A 6099-nucleotide genomic window follows, 5' to 3' on the forward strand; every position below is an offset into this window, starting at 1 on the left:
TACCACATTTTTCCGTAGGTGCTACACATTTACAATGTACATATCATTAGTATGTACAGTAATGTGTCTTATTAGTTACCATATACTGTAAGGATGTGCCTGTTTGTACCCACACCTGTCTGTAAGTACTACATATTTACCATGTATATACATTTGTAAGTACAGTAAAGTATCTAATTAGTCACCATGTACGGGCACTACCATAAGTGACCATTATTACCCACACTTGTCTGTATGTACAAAATAATTACCATGCATGTACGACTATAAAGTACAGCCGTGTTTCTTATTTATTACCATGTACATACACTTCAGGTAAGCACCTTGTGTTACCACTCATTTGCCTGTAGGTACAAGATATTTGCCATGTATGTACCAGGGAAGTACACGTACTGTAAAATAAAGTGCTACCGACCTTTTTCAAAAACATTACCAACGCACATTGAAAGCTATTGAAATTTATTTCAAAGTTTACATATCAGATTCTCTAATTTTGAGAAAAATGTGTTGACTAAAGTCTATTTGATACGGTTCTCTAATAATATTTATAGTCTGATATACAGTGGCATTAACAATTCTGAATTCCCTTCAAAAAAATAAATAAATAAAAACTCTTGAAGATTTCTTACGTTTCATTTAATTAGATTTCATTAAATATACATAGATTTCATTAAAGTTTAATTTAATTAAAAATTTCAATTCATTTTTCTGTTTTTTTTTTATTCTGACCAACCCAACCTGGCAACATTGACTTAACCAATTGTGTTAAACAAAGAGTTAGGGGTGGGACTATCTGTTTCCCTGACCAACCTTTGGAGTGTTTTGTGAAACCTTCTGGAAACAGTCATTGTTTACAATACTGTTTTACGGCACTAATAGAGGTAGAAATACACAAGATAGATAGACATGATTCAACTTTAAATACTGTAACTTCTCCCTAGTTGTACTTCTTCTCGACTCCCGGTGGTACTGATTTGGGACCAAGTATGAAAACAACCTATATTTACTCTCATATTCCATGCTGTCAGCTGTCAGCATGAAGATCATAATTCTCTCCTTCTTGTTTGCTCTTTTTTGCCAAATACAGCTCTCCACTCTCTCATTCACTCCTTTAAAGGAGACCTCTGATGTCACCAAGTGAGATTTAAGACTCTGGATGAACAAAGAGGTCACAATGCATGACCCCTGAGGAGTAAAATTACAGTCTTTTTCAGCTCTCCATCAGGTATCGGAAACTTCCTTGCCTCAGGCGTATTCATGTGTAATGACAACATGCTTTGAAATGAAGCCAAATGTCAGTTGTTTTGATGAGCCTATAGGATCAACATGCTATTTTTCATTATTATTTTTTTTTTTCAAAATCTGAATGTAATATACTTCTTTATATCTAAAGAATAGATCAGAAAAATATTATATTTAAAATAATTATATAACATTGAATGAATGAATGAATGATGCATTTATATAGACATCTTATATAGACATTGACATCTTATATTAAATAATATGTTGTTTAGATGCTATATATTTTAATGCTTATATATCGTATAAATTATAGTTTACTAATGTTTACTCAAAAGAAAAATTAGGACATTTTTCAAATGCTTGAGTGTTTCCCATCATTCACAAGGGACCAACAGTGAGATCACACTAGTCCTCCACATGCCAGTCCTCATAAGGGTAGGCCAAGAGATGTAGCCACAGGAAGTTGTTGTGGATTCAGAGTTGAGTAAAAACAGGAAATGGATACAAGAGTGACGTTTAACTGTTGGAAACGTCCTTCATGATGACACTTCTGTCTCCCCATGTTTCTGAGAGATTGCTGTCTCTGGGGCATTTTTTACATGACCTGTCACATCCTTTGCTGTTTAGTTTAGTTTTTTTATAATCTTTTTTTTTTTTTCTGGGGTCAGTAATGGCGTGTTATTTGAGTTTGGTAGTTTTGCACATTGTCATTTTATGATTCTGAGTTTCTTGTGACTTTAATAAGGCACAGTATTTTATGAACTAGGCCATTATTAGGCCTTACATCAGTCTGCTATATAAAGCACAGACAAAGAAAGAGAGGAAGGATGGAGAGAGTAAAAGAAAGGGGGTTTCGATACTGTAATACTCTGGATTTGGTAAAAGTAAACTCAGCCACAGGTTTCAAAGACTCTTGTTTTTCTGTAGGATATCTTGACACCACATGACCCAGCCCCCTGCAGGGGTGTACTCTGGGAAGAGTCTGAAGTAGATGATGGCAGGAGAGAGTTGGTGTACATATAAGAGATAAATTACTAAGACTAAGCAAAAATGTCAGAGACACAGGTTTTTCATACAGTATATCACCACTGTATTTACTCATCATTTAAAACATGTATTTCCTATAACCCTTCTGTGTCAATAGTGTTACAGTTCTTCATTTTATATTAGCACCACTAGTACACAGATTTGTGAATATGTAATATTTAATTAAATAAATGTAATTTTTGTAAATTAAACCAATTTTGTGTTATATATAAATATATGGACATTTTTTCTTAAAAATTTCTAGAAGATTTTTTTAGTCAGAACGCATTGTTTGTTTGCAATATTTGAGCTAAAGAAGGGAACTGACCGTGATACCAATGTTATCACTACCATTCAAAAGTTTGGGGTTGGTGAGGTTTTTTTTTTTTTTCATGTTTTTGAAATAAATCTATTATGTAATTTATTCCTGTGATGGCAGAGCTGAATTTTCCTTCACATGATGCAGAAATTATGTTCATTTTATAACATTTTTACTGACTCAAAAAAGAGAATGTAACACTGTTTAATTAGCATACACACTCTTTTTAATTAAAATGCACATGCTAATTAGCTGGTAATCCAGTTTTGCAATTTTCTGCCTTTTCCCAGTGACAGGAGCTATACTTTTATGTTTGTCAGTAACATGGCCACTTAGTGGAATGACTTGCCGTAAAGGGACCAGACAGACACAACTAGTTCTGATAATCTCAAACTGGACAGATTTTAAGATTACAGTGCAAATAAATTAAGCTATCACTAGTATTAAACATGCATGCATTTGCCTGTTTCATCTGATTGCTGTAGATGATAAATGACTAAAGTAAAAACGAGAACAGAGAATGAAAGTTTATAAGTGAGGCAGAGTTTTGTGTGTTTGTTTTTTGTATGGGTGGTTGGACAACTGTGTTTGCGAACGGCAAAATCAGTGGGAGCGGGTGTGGCTGGAAAACCGCAACTGCTCTTCCCCCCTCTTTTAGATCTTTTAGTCGGTACACACAGCTGCTCTATCTGAATCACCTACATCACACACACACACATACTCTGAGCTGTTCAGAAGCAGCCAGTAAGAAAGGAAGGAAGCAGGGGAAGTGGAAAAGGGGAGAGAGGGAGAGCGAGAGAGGGGGGCGTTGGGCACTCAAAGCATTGAATTGTCCCGAAACACTACGTCGTTCTCTGCCATTCTTACAGACTGCCGAGAAGCCATCACTTCAGGGGGGAGAGAGAGACAGGCAGACGCGCACACACACATGCGTGTGACACCGGCATCAGGTGTGTGTCATGAATGCGTTATTGTATGTTATTTCACGGCGACAGCTGAGGTTTTATGGTTGTTATTAAAAAGTCTCTGAGCTGCGTGAAGTGCTGCGGTTTTTACCACAGATGTGTGAAAGGTCTGAGAAATGAGGCATAGCCAAACTGATGACAGAGTTAGTGCTCTCTCTCTCTCTCTCTTGCTTTTAGTCAACTAAGAGGTAACTAAAGTCTGTGTGCTTTCCTTCAATGGCTTTTTGTTTAGAGTCACAGTGTCGTGCTTTATTGTTTGGTGGATATTGCACTTTGTGGTCATTTTAATCACTTTTTTTCTTACAGTGACCTTTTAAAATGGGTGTACACTGGTGTGAGATTGTAGGAGGTCTGTTCAGGTTGTGATAACTGCGAGTAGAGAACAATAACAGACTTTTTTCCAGTCTTCTCCAGGCCCTTTGTAAACGTCGGCACAAGATAATCACAAGCTGATTTTATTAACATGTCTCTCGGGGGTCATGTGGGGTAAAACTAAAGATAGATTTTGTACTCACAAGGCCTTGTAAACCTTACTGTGCTCTTTGACTTTGAGCAGAACTTTAGACAAAAGATGTTCATGTAAGATGTGAGTTTTTGGTTTTTAGTAAATATTTTGGAAAATAATATGTATGTTTTATTTATTCAAATTAAATTGAGGCTTATCATATTTATCAGCATTATGTTGGCCATTTGCCAGCTTTTTCTCTACAATTTAGAAACATAGTTAGTGTTCACAGAATAGTTGACTTTGATGATCTGATCTACAGTATTTATGAATGTCACACACAAAGAACCCTAAAAACATATCATGGTTTTCCAGAAAAATGCAGCAGCTCAACAGTTTTTAACATTGATAATAATATGAAATGTTAATTGGAAAAATATTTCACAATATTACTGTTATATTGTATTTTTCATCAAACTTTTGTGTGTTTGTGTGTGTTTCTGTACACAGATATGCATTAGAAATACTCCCATTGCCTTTGATAGGAGATCAATAGTAGTGAAACATACCTGAATAATTTTATATCACACATGAAGATGCAGCAATGGCCGCTGGGTTAATGTTATTCTTCTTGACTTCAAAATGTACTAATTTTGAAGTGTTCAAAAATTATATTAATTTTGAAGTATGAATACAAAACTCAAACAAAAGAAACTAAAAGGCATTGTTTCAGCTTTCTGAGCGCTTCTCCTGGCTTTCACAAGAGTTTTTCCTTACTGTAACTCATTGCAAAAACATTTCAAGTAAGAAGACAAAGGAAAAATAGGGGAAAAAAGTCCCAGGTAGGATAAAGTAACAGTTTGGCTTGGCAGTAGTTCCTCTTAGCCTTATTTAGCCTTAAATTTGTACTTATGAGCAGCAATCTGGCTTTACTTTGTTCCCAGCTGGAAGTTATATATATATATATATATATATATATATATATATATATATATATATTGTTTCATGCCATATGTCAGTAAAAACAAATTTTCCTGTCCTGTCAGCTGTTATACTGTGCTCGTAGCACGTGCTCTTCAGTTGCTTGCACAAATGCGGCAGCGTGCACTGTATATAATTTCATATTAAAGCGCAAATTAAACTACAAGCATGCAAAAGCATGCAATGTCATAGTTATGTTGTCAGATAAGCCATGAAGTTACAAAAAAGGCGACCAAAGCTGCCTTAAAACTGTGCATGCATGTAAGTATTTGTTATATATGAGTCACATTTAAGAACATATCTCTGAAATGCAGTGGTTTTCAAAACTGTCCTGGAGCAGCCCAGCACTGCCTTCCTCATCTAACACTCCCGACTCAACTGAAGTGAGTCAGAAAAGGTAAAGAGTTGTGAGAAAATACGATGCGTGTCAGATCCGCGTAATGTTCAGCAGTGGCAGCACTTAAAGCAGTCAAAATAAACTAATAACCAGCTGCTGTGATGCCTGTTAATCAAAGAACAAAAGAAACGAGAGGAAATCAATATTCATCTGTATTTAATTCATCTGTATTTAATTTAGAATTTAGTGTTTGATGACTTTATTCAATTTCTGTATATTTCCTATTTGCTGAAGGGCACAGGTAGCTAAATATGACATTTATTATAATGGGTTTATGTGAAGCTTGTTTTAAGTTCACTTAAATTAGAATGTGTTATTTTTAAAGTCTAATAAATGCACAAATGTATAGCTCTCATTATATTGTAATGTTGAATGGCTATAGTCAATGCTTAAATATTAGGGGAAAAAACTATTTCATAGAGACATCAGATACTTGCCTTTGTAATGGAGGTGCTGTGCAGGTAAACATCACTCCCCTGATCTCAAGAGACGCACTAGCGACTGATGCTAGATGCTAGCCTCCTTGTTAGTGCGTCCACCTCCCATGCCGGAGACCCACTCGGAACAAGAACGAGGTGTGGAGGTGAGGACCCGGGAGAGAGGGATTACACCTTCAGTCATAAAAAGATGGCATTAAAAAATATACTGTCTTTATGTTGTTTCTAATTTGAAGATTAAATGTGAAATTATTGCAATATAAAAGTATATTTAAAAAATTTAA

General features: G+C 35.4%; 1 protein-coding gene across 6 annotated transcripts in view; it reads left to right on the plus strand.

The window, feature by feature from the left end:
• LOC107749498 (pleckstrin homology domain-containing family G member 5-like) overlaps nt 1-6099 on the plus strand; it is a 46513-nt gene that overhangs the window by 13126 nt on the left and 27288 nt on the right. Inside the window, exon 2 of one of the 6 annotated variants that reach the window (XM_016564677.1) lies at nt 1088-1225. The exons of 4 other annotated variants lie outside the window; for them this stretch is intronic. The gene's annotated coding sequence lies outside the window, so the exon portion shown is untranslated. Of the gene's footprint in view, nt 1-1087; nt 1226-3302; nt 3541-6099 lie in introns of those variants that run through there. One more of the 6 variants, XM_016564676.1, reaches the window with a different exon arrangement.

Source organism: Sinocyclocheilus rhinocerous, unplaced genomic scaffold (genome assembly GCF_001515625.1).
Source record: "Sinocyclocheilus rhinocerous isolate Xijiao unplaced genomic scaffold, SAMN03320098_v1.1 scaffold889, whole genome shotgun sequence".
In the NCBI taxonomy this organism is placed as follows: Eukaryota; Metazoa; Chordata; class Actinopteri; order Cypriniformes; family Cyprinidae; genus Sinocyclocheilus; species Sinocyclocheilus rhinocerous.